The sequence below is a fragment of the Cottoperca gobio genome, chromosome 10 (assembly GCF_900634415.1).
Source record: "Cottoperca gobio chromosome 10, fCotGob3.1, whole genome shotgun sequence".
In the NCBI taxonomy this organism is placed as follows: Eukaryota; Metazoa; Chordata; class Actinopteri; order Perciformes; family Bovichtidae; genus Cottoperca; species Cottoperca gobio.
The window spans coordinates 25,554,478-25,570,448 of record NC_041364.1 but is presented as its reverse complement, the minus strand read 5'-3'; positions in this window follow the sequence as shown (position 1 = coordinate 25,570,448).

Genomic DNA, 15,971 nt, shown 5'->3' with positions numbered 1-15,971 from the left:
CAAACTCAAAGTGTCTCTCAGAGAGCAAACAACTGGGCAAGCGACGCTTTATGAGAGAAACACCAGGCCATCTGGCCTGGGCCTCCGACAGCCTAAACCTACAATTACCATCTATTCAGACCCAGCAGCCCCCCGGCAAAATAACACCAAGTGAGAATTAGCCCCAGCTCATGTCAGATAAAATCTAATATCCTCTTCATATTGCTGTGGAAAAACTCTTCTAATCCAGCCTTGTATGCGTTTACTATTCAGTAGTAATGAGAGGCAATCGGTGCACTGTGGATTGGATTTATTTGGATGTGTCATAGCTGCTGATATGATTCAGGAGATGAAAAAAAGAAGAGAGAACGGCATAAAGATGACAGAGGCTGATAAGTGTTTTTATGGCATGTATTAATCCACTCTCCGCTCTTGAAATGTGTACAAGTTCACATCACAGCAAACATTTCTATAGTACATCATCATCAGTGAGTCACAGACTCCAGTAAGACAGCAGAAGCCCATTTTGAAGGTTCCCCATGCAGATTCCCTTTCCCCAAATCATTCGAAAAGTAATGAGTCGCGCTGCACAGACTTATATTCTCAATAAGCTTCATTTGGAGTGCGAGCCATATCTGATAACCGCAGCGCTGATTGGTTTCAACAGAGCAAATTATCTGGAGCCAGCATCTCTGAGAGGATGCGTCTCTGTAATGGATTTTATTTGCATTTTAAATTCCTATGTGTGACCCGTGGGAACTGGCTCTCTGCGCCGCCGCCATCTGTCTCTGAGAAAACACATGGACATCAGCTCCCGAGCTGATACACACAGGATGATGCTGAATGACTCAACAAGGGCGAAGTGTCCATTCAGTCCACACTTTAAAGATGCTCATTTCGTGTTTTCATGACAGTTAGTTAGTTTTCTATGTCCATCACCAGGCAGACCACTCCAAACTTCTCTAGGTTTCTATAAAATACTTACATGAGCTAATGCGTGATACCATCAGCGAAATTATATCTTAAGGAATGTTATATTCTGATGACATAATATTCCTTTAATTATCCAGTTGGAGTTTACTGTCTCTACTGATTTCAGGAGACAAACTAGAGAAATTACTAATAACTGAATGTTTTTGGCTATTTTTGGTTGCTCACACGATGATATCTATACATTTATATTCCGCTTCCAAATTCATTTAGAGGATTTGTGCACAAGAGATCGAATTTGGACACACTGCATTCCAGCGTTCCCTGACTGAACTGAAGCCTACGTGTGTTTTGTAACTTGCAACGCTTGTAAGAGGTAACGTCAGAGTTTTATCAGACCTATGCATTTACAGAACCATTACGCAAGCTCTCTCCACGCGCAGCGACAACACTGTGGTGTCTCGCACGGGAGCAGACACGTCCCCTGGCACGTCTACAATAGAATAAACCGATTCAAGAGTCGCGTAACATATAACAACGTTAGCAACGGGCCAGTGCCTCCGCACATATAGTGCTACACCCCCCTGGTGAGAAGCTGATGTTGCCCTAATGGCATTACTGCAGAAGGGAACGCGCGCAAATCATGTTTCCTTTGCAAAAAAATACCCCGCTCAACTTGTTACACAGATTTCAGCCAAGACGTTTCTTTAAAACCAATAGAGCCGCTGCAGAGCTGCAGCAGAGGACTGTGCTGTGTGTGTGCTGTTACTGTGCGGTGGAATGCAACCTAACACATACAACCACACTGTGGCTAGATAAACATTTTTAAATATGAAAATATAATTCAAATCTGATGATCATCATATGAAGTTGAAGTTATTAGTACTGCTCACATTCTAATTGTCAATGCCCAGGTTAAATACATTTAGCGTTCATAAAGAGACATGTTAATCTTGAGGCAGAAGGGCTGCTGCAGCCACTTGGACAGAGGGTGGCTGGGTGGGATGTGGTGGATGCAGATATTTAGTCCTTGGGGACCATCAAATAACTGAATGGAGTTCGGAGGGGAGTGTGGGGGGGCAGGGTGACGGGTTCAGCAACTTTGTCATTGAAATGAAGCAGGAGATCCCGATGACAAAGGCTGCATAGCAGGTGGAGAGAGGGCGGCGCAGGGGGCCTCCAAAACCATCCTCCCTCTCCACAGAAAATCAGTGCGAACGGGGGGATGGGGGTGGAGGCTGGGAGCGGTGGTGGTGGGGTTTGTGTCGTATGTGCGCTTTTTTAGAACATGGAAATATATGTGCTGCCTCCATTTACATTCCTCTTTCTGTTTGTTTGTTCTTACTTCTAATTCAGATAATATGTTGAGGAGGAGTTAAAGCCTAAATTATGAATTGAGCAAGTTTAACAACATGGATGACAAGAGCAAAAAAGATAGCAGTGTTGACAGCAGTATTATGATATTAAATAACAGTAAAGCAGAAAAACAACTTTGTTTTACATTTATTTTGATGCCTTTAAGTACATATTCAGCACCTCTCTGTCTTCAGGCAGAAGGGGAGCCTCGGCGTGCGTCGGGGGTCGGGAGGATTGTAAAGGCACGCGAGCATCTGCCACCATCTCATTACCATGATGTTAGCTAGCGCAAGACGGAAGGGATTTGGGCTCAGCGAGAGGGGAGTCTTTTCCTCCACCCACCAAGCATGGCCAGAGATGACACATTATACAGCTCAAATTTAAATGTGAGCATAACCAGCTGATCATTGGTTCAAGTGTTGTTTGTAACAATATACAATGTGACTCAGTCTAAATTAAAGCTCTTATAAAAAATAAGAGCATGACCATTGATGGCACAGCATTAAAGGACAATTCTACCCTTGCAGGCCCTCTACAATGCCTCAGTGCAGGGCCAAAAGAATGTGGAGACCCCAACATTGCACACATAGGTTTTGGAAGGGCATGTTCAACAATCACTTTTCACCACATGATGGAACCTGCTTCAAGGATTTTCTTCTATTCAGCCACAAGAGCATGACTGAGGTCCAAGATTGATGTTGCTTATAAGCTCTTGCTCACAGTCAATGTTCCAGTTCTTCCCAAACGTGTTGGGTGGGGTTCAGAACAGGACTCTGTGCAGGGCAGGGAGGTTCTTCCAAAGTGAGAAAAAAAACTTTTCTTTATGGAGCTTTGGCGAGGGGGCATTGTCATGTTGGAACAGGAAAAACACAAACTGTTGACAAGCTGGCAGCACACTATTGGATATGTGTAAAATGTAATTGTCTGCTGGAGCATTAAGATTTGTCTTCATTGGATGCGCTGAGCCAAAACTAGGAAAAACAGACCCAGATGAAATTCACCTAAATGCCGTGTCCATGATTTCAGTTTGAAACATTTTCAAAATTAAATCACATTATTAACAGAATGTGAAGAGTGTTACAACGTTATGTTAAGAGTTTAAAATGTATTGTGTCGCAGAGATATCTACTGAAATGAGCATGCTAAGCAGCTAGCCCGTCATGTCTTGTCTTGTATTACAACTTGTTCCTCTAGTGAGTCACTGTAGCAGCAGTCTGACCTCAGTCCAACACGAGAGAACAAAGAAGCAGAGCTGTCAAGTAAGCTGGTCATTAATGTACGGTTTAATAGTTGGTTTATTGGATAAAATCCAAAGTGGCAGAAATGAGAAAGTGCAATGCTTGCACAGGAAGAGAGCCTGCGGTGGCTCAACCAGATGGACCGACCTCCATTAGCATTTATCCCTCCTGGATCAACACACTTCCTGTTGCTGCCGTTACACAGGTTATACCCAGCACTCCACATGCTCGCTGTGACTCCTGGTGATGAGGCTCTTCAGCCGAATCCGAATAGCCACAGCCGTTTACTGAAGCTGCATCTCCCCGGAACCACTGCACACACCCAAATTGGCAAAGCAGCACCCCGATGGTGGGAAGGATAAAACAAAAATACAAGTCGTTACCTCATCTCATCCATCCCGGACATATGGACCCAGGCGAGGTGAAATGCTGCCCCCTATTTCTTTGGAGTAGGTAACCATGTATTACAGATTGCACTTTTAAATACACCATATACACAACAACACAAAAATAAAAAAATTCAAAATAGTTTTTACTAAATAAAATATTGACTTCTAAAGGTATAGTTAAGAATTGTTGAATCTTAAGTAAACAGATACATGTTTAAAAAGGAATACTTGAATTAGGAGTTACATACTGGAAATGCTGGAGTAGCCATCCTCTCAGTAATTCTGTTTATTGGTTGCCATATATGGTCAGTGGTGTTGATTTTCCAGATATTAGTATGGATCTCTGACCTAGCATGATGGTACAACACCTGGCAACCTCACCGTGAAGACTTCCAATAGGAGGTTATACTTTCACTGGGCTTGGTTACTCTCACACAGCAAATTGTATTTTTCAAAGTACTGGTTGTGAACAGAATAAACAAACAATGTAATAAAATTAGCTTTTGATATATAGTTAGGTCCCCCCCAGTCTTTATCCTAAGCTTAGCTAATTGCCTCCCAGCTCTTTAATTATTAGACAGGAGATTGATGTTCCCCTATCTCATGCTCAGAAGGAAACAGAATAAGGACGTTTCTCAAAATGTTGAACAATTCCTTTAACTATTCCCCTCACAAACATATGTCTCTTCAATCTTTGGTCACTGAATCTCAGGAGTTATTTTGTGATGAAATCTTGCCAATTTTACTCTTTCGCAAATTTAAATCTGTGTCTCTTCTGGATTCTTACTTGGACATTTGTTAAATATTGATGCATTTTTATCAGAGAAGAGACGTTCTGGTGTCAGTGCATTAGAATCAAACTCAATTATAGTTGTGCGGAAGCTAGCTTAGCATGATATCATGTTGTCTACATTTGCAGGTATCCACAGGAACAACAACAACAAAAACATAAAGACACCTCTGGGTCGGTTTTTTCCTGGTTTGGTCTCGGCCTCCTCCATCTAAATGCTACAATAGTGTCATGTGACTCATGTCATGTCATGTGACACTATGTCAATGAGTCACATAACGTTACATTCATAGCTTTTTTACCCAAACCATGATGTTTTCTCTCAACCTTATTAATCGTTTCCCAATGTTAATAACGTAGTACCGCGCCTGCAGGCGTGATGCGAGGCTGATATGAAATGTATTCATGAAACATTTATTTTTAGTTCAGAAACATTGACATTCAACATATTTGTGGTTTTGTAGAAACATTCATATTTCCTAGTGACTGGGCTGTTTATCCTATGAGCTAAATGTACTACCATGTTTGGTATAACCTCATCTTGTGTGTTCTTATGGTGTCGCATTATCATTTTGGTTGTGGCATTGTATTAGGATTATAACATATAAAGTATTTGATTTTAATTAATTTTAAAATTTTGACATATTTCTTAAATTTGAAATAGCCCTGGTTATTCTGAAGAAGAAAATATGTATACAATATGTCTACATGTGAATTAGTACAAATAAATGTTAACCAGCAGCCAGTAATGCAACAGTATATCAAAAACAGTACATGTACAGTAAACTGTTGCATTACTATTTTTAAAGTAAGTAAATAAATACTGTAGACATGTGTCACATGAAATAATATAGAGAAAGATTCTTCATGTAAATTGGGTATAACTTGAAATGATTGAGTTGTTTACATCACATGTAGCAGTGTTCATGCTGAGCTGCTCTCATGCTGTAAAACATGTTAACCTTTCTTTGCAGCAAAAGCTTGTTTGCTCTGCTCTTGTCTCTGATCAGCTCTGATTGTCTTCGCTGGGATTGCCAGCCCATCCATAAAGCCACTGCTTCTACCTAGGGTGCAGTCTTGTTAACTGCCCCCCGGGACTCCATTCACATTTGGAGGTATTGAAAGAGCTCCTTGACTTGATAATGGGGTCTCCGAGCAGTATACAAGGCTCTTGTCTTGTTAGGTATGTGCTGTGCGCTGCTACCATTTACCATGGTGACTTTCTACGATTTGAAAATAAGCTCCTGCTTCACCTTGAACAGCAGCTCTCACAAAGAAACCACACAGTGTAAAAGGGTCTCTAAATGTGTAGGGATAATTTGCCCTGAAAAAAATAGAAAGACACATTTGTAACCTTAGCTCAGTAGTTACAGATTTTAAACTGGGCTTGTGCTAATGTTGTTTCACACATGAAATATTCATGAGCTTCACAAATCAGGAACATCTCGTCGATACTCTGCAAGCAGCATGTTGTCATCAAACCTACTCTGTAAATTAGAGCAGTGCTGACAAACACTACAAAGGTATCCATCTGTGAGGACTCTGCTGGCTGGTTTTGTCTGCCACAAAGGCTAATTGACTTCTCTGGCTCGCCTGAATAGACTCACAGTAGTCTTACGTTTCATGCACGAACAGTGCAGGGCTGTTTACAAAGATCACAGGCACTCTTACACTGGGTCCTTCCCCAAATTCACGTTGTGACAGAGCTACATCCCTCCTCCCTGACGGACACACGTCTGGCATATGCTGCCCTGATACCTGATCACTTGTTTTTGAAGTTGCACAATAGCATCTCTCGGTCTACGCCCTCTTTTCATATTTTAGGACTGGGAGATTAGTGTTCAGCCAGTTGCAATTTAATATTCTCCAAACCTTCAAGCGCTATCTTTTTGTATCAATCCACCTTTATTCATCTTACCCCACTCCTCTTTCTCTTCATCTTTAAAAGGGTAGTGTTTAGGAGTATCTGCCTGATGCTAAGGAAACACAATTTATTTCTTATTTTGGTTACATTTCAAATGTATTCTCTCAGCTCATCTACTCTGCACAAGCAGAGTAGCAAAGTAACTCATCAAGCAGTAATATTTCCTTTGGTGTCCATCATAAAACTCTCCAAGTTAACCAAGTTTTGTGCATAGTTAGGCTCACCGACACAAAGCTGAAAGCTGTCTGAGAGTTGTGCATTCTATCAATAGAGGTACGACAGCAGTAAGTAAGGAGTTTTTCTGCGCTGACCCGAGTATTGGAGGGGGAGAGGGAAGCGAACAAAGGCCTCCAATGTGGCTCGAGTTGAATGTTTACCACGTGCAGGGCCAATGGGTGACATATTTTCGGGAGTGCTCATTCATTACACTGAGGATTTACTACCCCCAGCCCCCACTTATTCTTTTCTGTTTGTCTTGGCAGATGTGAGGCAGGCACTTGCCTTTCTCTCTCTCTTTTTCTTTTTGGTGTGGGGGTAGAATCTTTCTCACCAAAGCACCACGTGTTCTTAATTTTGGGACCATTTGTGAAACTCTTTTAAATATGTGGATCAGCTTTCACAGTAGGCTAGACTCTCTCCCTCTGTTGTGACTTGACTGGTCCAAGGCAGAGTCTGAGACCTGCTTTCGTTGGTCCACAATCTCTTCACTCAGTTGTTCTTTTGTGTGCAATTCCCCATTACTGTTGATATTACGTCAGCGTAGCATTGCAGGGGCAATCAACTGGTTATTAAACTGTAAACAGATTACTTAATGCACAAATGTTATTAGCAAGCATCTAATTCATTACAACGGAACTAATAAGGTGATGAAATAACAATCATATTCTCCATTTTAGTGTTTTTTTGTGCTGTTATATTGCAATTAGACGCAAGACCAACTGTAAAGTGGGGGCTAGCCATCAGATTTGTTATTCATTATAAGCTATTACCAACTTTACAGGCAAACTAATTTCCCAATGAGTACTTTGGTGCGCCACAAAGCTTTTTTAATAATTGCCTGCTACAGTACCCCACACAGACACCAACATTCTCTATAGGGTTTTACAGTAACTAGCTATTGCAGGCAATCTAGTGCTATTAGTTATCACTGCAGGATCTTGTTTTATGACCTTAATTAAAAGGTCCAGACAGTGAAAACAGCAGTTGTGTTTATCATGGAGGCCCAAGGGAAGGGGATACCAAAGGGTATACTTATTACACGGCCCATATCCAAGCCAGTCCTAATGATTCTCAGACCCATGTGATTTATCTAAACACATTCCAGGTTCGGCCTGGGGAGGAAACTGCATGGGCCTCATCTCAGCGAACCTTAAAGGCTTCAGTGTTTAACAAGCTAATGGAATCAGCATGATCCTCTTCTTTGTTTGACCTCCATTAGAGGCAGACTTTTGAAGGAAGTACAGGTCTAAATCAGATAATCTAAGAGAAATCTTCTCATTCAAACACCATCAGTGAGTCTCATGTGGTGCTACTCAGCCAAACAGCAGAGAAAGCCATATATTCCCGAAAACATGACTGAGTTGGGCTTGTAGAAACAACTGTTAATGTATATTTGTTCGGGTCGGCTCTGAAATCCGCCAGTTGGTTCGAGTCGCTAAGAGAAATAGACAGGGGAAAGCACAAGTGCAGGCGGTACAAGTTTTTGGAAGTGTAGGGACGAGAAAGCCCCAGAGCAGCGCTATGGCTCGGTGTAAAAATGAAAAGTAAACAAGATTTTCTGACAGCTAAAAAGTCTCCTGGCATCTACCAAGCTCATGTTCTCCAGTCAGACCCACTCCCAGCTACTGAGGGAAGTGCACAGGCGGCCGCAGGGTACAGTGACAGTGGCCTGCAGTGTGTGTGTGTGTGTGTGTGTGTGTGTGTGTGTGTGTGTGTGTGTGTGTGTGTGTGTGTGTGTGTATACAGACTTTGTGTGAAATCACATGGCTAAATGTGGGCCAGAGCCAGTGCTACGCCAAGGGCCAGTACCTGTATGTTGATGTGGAGGGACACATTAAAAGCAGCCACCGATTCGCATTAAGAGCCACAAACACTTAGCGGCATGTTCCTTCCTGAATCATTCATAAGCAACTCAAAACATACATTTAAAAAATATAAAAATGGGGGGGGGAGTGTAGAAGGAGAGCGAGATGATTTGCATAAGGAGAAGTTGAAATGTCAGATGACTGAGGAGCATTTTTCTGATGAGCTTCTTCTTCTACATATGAGACTGAGTTCTGGCATGCATGTTAATAGTCAGGCTAATTGACTATTAATTTGAATCAAAGCCTTGCGCAGGATAAAAATATCTTTGAGAAAACACCCTAATGATCTGATTTGGTGCATTGTGCACTCTCTTTCTCCTCAGTTCTCCCCACCACTCTTTTCTTCTTCCCCATTCATCCCAGTGGGTTTGTTAATGAAAACTTAAGGCTCAAACAAATCTAATACTCCCAACAGGGATTCTCTGGTGAGGCAGGCTGGAGCGAGAGAGAGATGTACCAGAAGCATCTCTTTGCCTAGCTGTGTTTAAGCTAATGAAAGAGCTTCCTAATTACTTTGCCAGCGTTGATTTCCATGAGGAAGCCCCAGTCATCTATCACGACACCTTATTCATTAGTCTTCCCTAAAGGACGGCCCCTCCATCGCTGCGCACCCCCCACCCCTCGTCTACTGCTTTCATTTCTAATCTACTCTTCCTCACTCTCTTGCTTTTCTTCCTATCATAACCAGCTACAGTGTTTTCAAAGTGAGAAAAGGGGAGCGGTGCAATTAAGGGAGTAGCTGCACTTTACTTGGACCACCACATTCATTATACAGAGCTTGATGGAAGCCAGCCAGACTACATTTTGAGACCTTGTTGTTTGGTTTGAGATTTAAGTTTAAAGTCAGATACACACCAAACTAATCAGAAAATGGTTAGATGAACATGGGATTTGTCAACTATTAAAACCTGGCTTTACAGGGTATGAAAGAGCACACAACGAACACCCAACAAACCCAATAAAGGACAACTGTCGATCATCTGTTGTACAGCTTTTTGGAAATGCCATCTGTCTCAGGCTAATTCATCCATGGCTGTGCAAGATAACAATACACAAAGGTCAACATGTAGGATGCCTCTCAACTTCTTTGCAGTTAATGCATAATTCCTGCTTCGTACAACTTGGATCTTATTTTCATAGTTTTGTCATCATTTCTGTCAGAAATAATAACGTTGTGGTTCTTACGCCAAGTTAACGGGTAAGAAACATAAGAAGAGTATGGATCTCTCCAGTGTTCGCAGATCTGGCCATTGCTTTAGTGAGTACAACTAGATGTACTAGTACTGAACGAAATGATAGGAACACAATTTAAGATTTAATGACCTGAATACTAAGTCCGCCCATCGCAAACTTTGTTTGTTGATAAAGAAGGTGAGATGCGGTTCAATACTATAAGATATAAGAACACCTTGAGTTAAGATTATTTAATCAAACTACTATTTGTATAGTCACAAATTAGCTTTCATACACAGGAATACAAATACAAAAAAAAGGAATTATCCTCCATCAATTCAACTATAATTTATTATATTCTCTATTTTAAATGATGATTTTACATGTTTCCACTCAACTGCCTTATTTCAGCACATCATAATCTTTGTGGAGGCATTTTGTTGAACAGCCAAAAGTGCAGGCCCAGACTGACAAAGCCCGATCTCTGCACTCTGCACCTGTTCATCTGCTGGTACGTGTAGCGCTTGCCCTTTACTCGTTACTGGACAAGGGAATTTTTTCCAATTCGACTCATTGAAAAGCTGCAATGAGGTGCAGATGGACGGCAGCCCGAATCAGCAAATCTGCTGATGCTTGACAGCAGGCACTGCTCAGCCCCGCGACATGCTGTTACATATCTACAGATGTCCACCCCCCCTGCCCTTCTCCCTCTGGTGCTTTCCGTCGTGGTCTCTCTCCCGCTGAGGGATAAGTGTCAGTGTGTCGGGATGTACAGATGCTGATCCGTCATTGTTAGAGGCCAGACGAGAGTTGATGGTAATAAGCCTTCTCCTCCCGGCCCCCACTCCCAGGCATATGACTTTTTGTGGGGGGCTCAGGCCCCTTTTGTTAGGCCACAGGTGACCCCTGACCCCTTAGCCCTTCCTCCACCGGGGACACCCACACGCATAGTTAAACCCTAACTTGCACTTTCTCATAAGTTATGTGTAGCGTCACCCACCCACAGGCACACTTTCAGACAAAGACACAAGTGCGCTGACACTGATTCAACATTCTCTCTCTTTCTATGTCTTTGTCTCTCTGAGCTCTTTGTGGGAGGTTAAGCCTCCTGCAGGTCATTAGCACGCATTGTGCTGAGATTAAAAGAGCCTCCTCCCTTAATTAAGAGTAAAAGAAAGAGAAGCGACACAGGATAGATAGGCATCAGACAGAGAAACAAACAAGAGATGCATTGCTAGAACCTTCAAAGATAATACCTCTATAACATAACGTCTCACCTAACCATGCCCTGCCACTATCTCATTGAGGCTGTCTATAAGACACACACAATTCAGTATTATTGTATTTCCAACCATTACCATTAACATTTTAACAGCTTCCTTGTGGGGATCACACATAAGAAAAGGAAGATCACACACTACCTTTACCTCCATTATCAAGGGGGGTTTCAGCAGAGGGTAGTTTAAAGTTCTTAAGTTAACAATGAATTTTTCTTTCTTTTCCAGAAGCAAAGTTACTTTACCTCACAGTTTGAAGACACACAGGGAACTCAAGTAGTTTGTATTCCACTGTGGCCCACCTCATCGCTGGGATTTTAAGACATTATACAGAATGCCTCATAAAGTGAGGGGGGTTGACGCTGGTGGAAAACGAGCAAGAATCGAAAATGTAAAAAGATGAAAGTGGGCGACTTATCAGGATGAATATTGATGTGGAGCCTATTTGGAAATCACCCTACTTTTTCTACATCAAACCAGGAAAAAAACAATATTGACCTCCTTTTTACCTTTTCTTACTCACTCAAAGTAAGAGGAAGCATCATGAAAATCAAAGAGTTTAATCAGTAAAACTTGTTAAAGGTATTGCCAGTTCTCTGTGCTATTATAAAAGTTACTAATTGGGTTAAAGTCAAGTCATCTGAATACATTATTTCAGAAGTGGAACTCAGAGATGATTGCTGGAATGCATTGGTATAATGAGAAAAGTCCCATGCATTGCTCTAATGCAGGGGTGCCCACACTATTTTGACTTGTGAGCTACTTTTAAAATGACCAGGTCCAAATGATATACCTGTATTAGATTGCGATGGACCTTTTGGGCACCTCTGCCCTAATGTAATAGTTTTCTGTACAGAGTTTGTAGTTTTATGAAATTAAGGTGTATTATACAGCACAGGGACACAGTAGAAATACAATAATAGGTCATGATAGAATTGAGGGCTCAACAGACATTCTTGTGTAAAGTTGCCTTGAATGTCTTTACAAGAGCCAAATAAAGTTGTCTGCAGTACTAAATGTGTTGAACTGTGTTAATCTTGGTAGTTCCTTTCAGAGATAGCAAACTTTTTATACAACAGATCGTGTTTCCCGTAGTGTTGGACTCTAAAGGCTCTAATTTCTTGCAAATTTAGGTGAACACTGGTGGTTGTTCTGTAAACCCGGCAAAGCTTCCTATAGATGCTGATCAATTCTCAATCTATGATAAATTAATCATATTTATCCTATCAAAAAGGTCAATATATGGCCCATGAATCTGTGTCATTCTAATTGCAGTCTGAGCAGCACCTCATCTAACCAGCAATCAACCAGCCCCAACTGTCTTTTCACATTTTGTCACTCGTTTTCTTCCCACTTCCTTAATTTCTTTCTTTCAGTGGCGGACCCCTCCCCTCCCCACCTCCGCAAATGGGTTGTCGGCTTGGCAAGAACTTTGGAGCAGTTGTGGTATGTATGTGTGTGTGTGTGCGATTTCAATGCGAGGACGCCAATACTACACATTAGACACATGGCAACTACATGCCCATATGTTTGCACACACAAGCCACCTCTCCCTCTCTGTCCCTCTCTCTCTCTCCCTCTGTTTCTCTCTCTCTGTCTGTCTGTCTGTGTCTGTGTCTCTCTCTCTCTCTCTCTCTCTCTCTCTCTCTCTTTCTGTATGTCTCTCCCTCTCTCTGTGCATGCTGGGAGTTTGGTTGTGTCAGTGAGAAGCTGAGCGGGTTTGATTTAACTTCGTTCATTGGTGACAGTTTGATTTAGTTTACTTTTTGGTGCGTTTTGGTGCATAGTCGGGGTGCTTTTGGATGTATTTCTCCTGCCGGCCGGCATCTGACGTCATGGCAAATGGAGACTACACCAAGCTCACAAGGAAGCATGGGATCAAAATATCAGCCGGCTTCCCTGTGTAGCGTTGAGGAGATCGGGTTAGTTGTGGGAGACAAGGTCGGACACGGCAGTGTGAAGTCTCTGGCATGGACGAACGGGGCAGTTGTCATCTTCCTAGACCAGGTGGAGCGGGTGCACCGCGTCATCGAGATAGGTATTACGGTGAGCGGAGCGTTTGTGCAGGTGATGCCACTGTTGATGCCAAAGTTGTAATATTAAATGTCCCTCCATTCATAACTGATGAGTTTCTCAGCAGAGAACTATCCAGACACGGGAAAGTTGTTTCCCCGGTGAAAAACATTCGGTCTGGATGTAAATCTCAGTTACTGAAGCACGTAGTGTCTCACCGAAGACAGCTTTATATGATACTTAATAACCGAGATGCGGTGGGTGAGGTAAGAGTAGAAGAGGTAAAGGAAGTGGGTGATGTAGTAGAGGAAATGGGTGGTGTAGGAGAGGAAATGGGTGGTGTAGGAGAGGCAGAGGGGTCAGGTATTGTAAGAGGAAAGGAGGTGGAGGAAATGGGTGGTGTAGGAGAGGCAGATGCTAAACAATACACATGGTCCCACTGCAGAGAAAATAAGATTTCCTCTGTCAGGTTAAATCGTATTCATTGTTTTAAACATAATTTTAACATTTTTAAAATGTGCAATATTATACCTGCTGGTTTTACAGATCACTCTTTGCTTTTATGTAATGTTTTTATTATAAATGTGTTGCCAAGAAGCGCATACTGGCACTTTAACTCAGTTTTAACATTTGATAAAAAAATTTAGAGAAGATTTTATTTATTTCTGGAGTGTCTTAGGCAGTGGTGGGACCATGGTAAGTGGTACTGAAATTAAAATGCTTTTGTCAGCAGCACACCCTCAATGTCACACATGACATCACCAGATCTATGAAAGACCTGGAGGGTGATATAGTGGAACTAGAACAAATCAGTGAGTCCACAGGAGATTGAGGATATATTGAAATCCTCAAAGTAAAAAAAAAGGCATTAGCCGACCTGCTGGATGTTAAAGTCCATGGGGCACTGGTCCGGTCCTGGTTCCAAAACGCCACCGAAATGGATGCTTCATCTAGCTTCTTCTTCGGCCTGGAGAAGAAGAATGGACAGAAGAGGGTAATCCACTCACTGCTCTCAGTCACAGGGCAAGAAATAACGGAACCAAGCCAGATCAGAACGTGGGCTGTGAGTTTTTATTCCTCCTTATACTCGAGTGAGTATGAGGGGGAGGAAATGCTTTTAGAGGGGTTTTTAGGGGGACTACCTCGAGTATCCGAGGAAACCAACTCACAGCTGGAGGGGCTGTTGACTACATGGGAGCTACATGCTGCTCTGCAGAGCATGCAAGCACGGCGGGCTCCCGGTATCGACGGCCTCACTGTTGCGTTTTTTAAGGACCCGACCTACTGTGTGCCCGGCAGGTCCATGGTAGACAATGTCTACCTAATTCGAGATGTTTTGGAGGTCTCCTGCTCATTGGGCTTTGATACTGGTCTGATTTATCCAGACCAGGAAAAGGCCTTTGACCGTGTTGAGCACAACTTCCTTTGGAAAGTAATGGAGATGTTTGGGTTCAGCGCTGGTTTCATAGGCAAGATCAAGGTGTTGTACAGTGAAGTTGAGAGTGTGCTGAAGTTCAATGGTAGTCTGTGTGCTCCTTTAAGAGTGTATAGAGGGGTCCGGCAGGGCTGTTCTCTGTTGGGGATGCTTTATGCGCTCTCCCTGGAACCTCTCCTCTGCAAAATATGCTTCAACCTACAAGGTCTGGTTTTACCTGGTTTTAATAGCAGATTTGTTTTATCCGCATACGCAGATGATATTATTCTTTTTATTACAAGCCAGAGAGATGCGGACATTTTAACAGATTAAGTAGATAGTTTTAGTGTAAAATCGGCAGCGAAGGTAAATTGGAAGAAAAGTGAGGCCCTAGCTTTCGGGGAGTTGCGTGGCGGTCTCCCAGTTCTTCCCCAGAGCCTCACCTGGAGAACTGACGGCCTGAAATATCTTGGTGTGTTTTTAGGAAAATAAATTATTGTCCAGAAGAACTGGGAGAACATCACAGAAAAGATTTAGGGAAAGCTTTCCAAGTGGAAGTGACTGCTCCCTCAGATGTCTTTTAAAGGTAGGGTTTTGGTATTAAACAACCTTGTATCATCCAATTGTGGCACCGTCTGACCTGTGTAGACCAGCCGAACAGCCAATTTTAGACTTCAGTTTTTACAAACCGGCCCGGCTGATTTGGTGTGGAGAGATGTGACCAGCTGCATTCTCAGACGTGTAAATAACCTGGGGCTGGATGCTGCTCTGTTTTTAACTGATTCTAATTTTTTAAAGTTAAATGGGCTGCCTCCGTTTTATCAGGGTGTTTTTAAATCTTGGGCCCTTTTTAATCATAAAAGGTGTCCAAAGTCGGACTCTCTGCACTGGTTGTTGAAGGAGCCTTTCATTTACTGAGCCAGGCTGGACGTCAGCAGCAGCAGCACACCCGGCCTGATGGTGGCACTGTGCAGGTCCAAAACCATGTGCCTGCAGCAACTGGTGGATGCAGTGGGGCCGGCGCTGAGCAATGCCCGAGCCCTGGGCTTTCTACTGGGTCTAACCTCCGCTCGAGTGGTCGAGAGGATTCTGGAGCTGTGGACCCAGAGGCTCTCTGGGAAGGAGAAGAGCCTAATAAAAGACTACAGCGACGGGAAGGTTTCTCCAGACCCAGCAGACCCTTTTCCGGAGATCAACCTGAGCCTAGGGCTGGGAGAACTGACCGGTCCCCTGCTCAAGGTCACTAACCCTGCAGGACTAACATTGCATAGAGCTGACAATAAGACTCTATATACAAACTGTGTGAAAAGCATCCACAAGAAAGGCCTTTGCAGCAGACCCTCCACTGTGTGGAGTAACAGACTGGGTGGAGGAAGTGGACCAGGCCCACAATGGGTTTTTTTT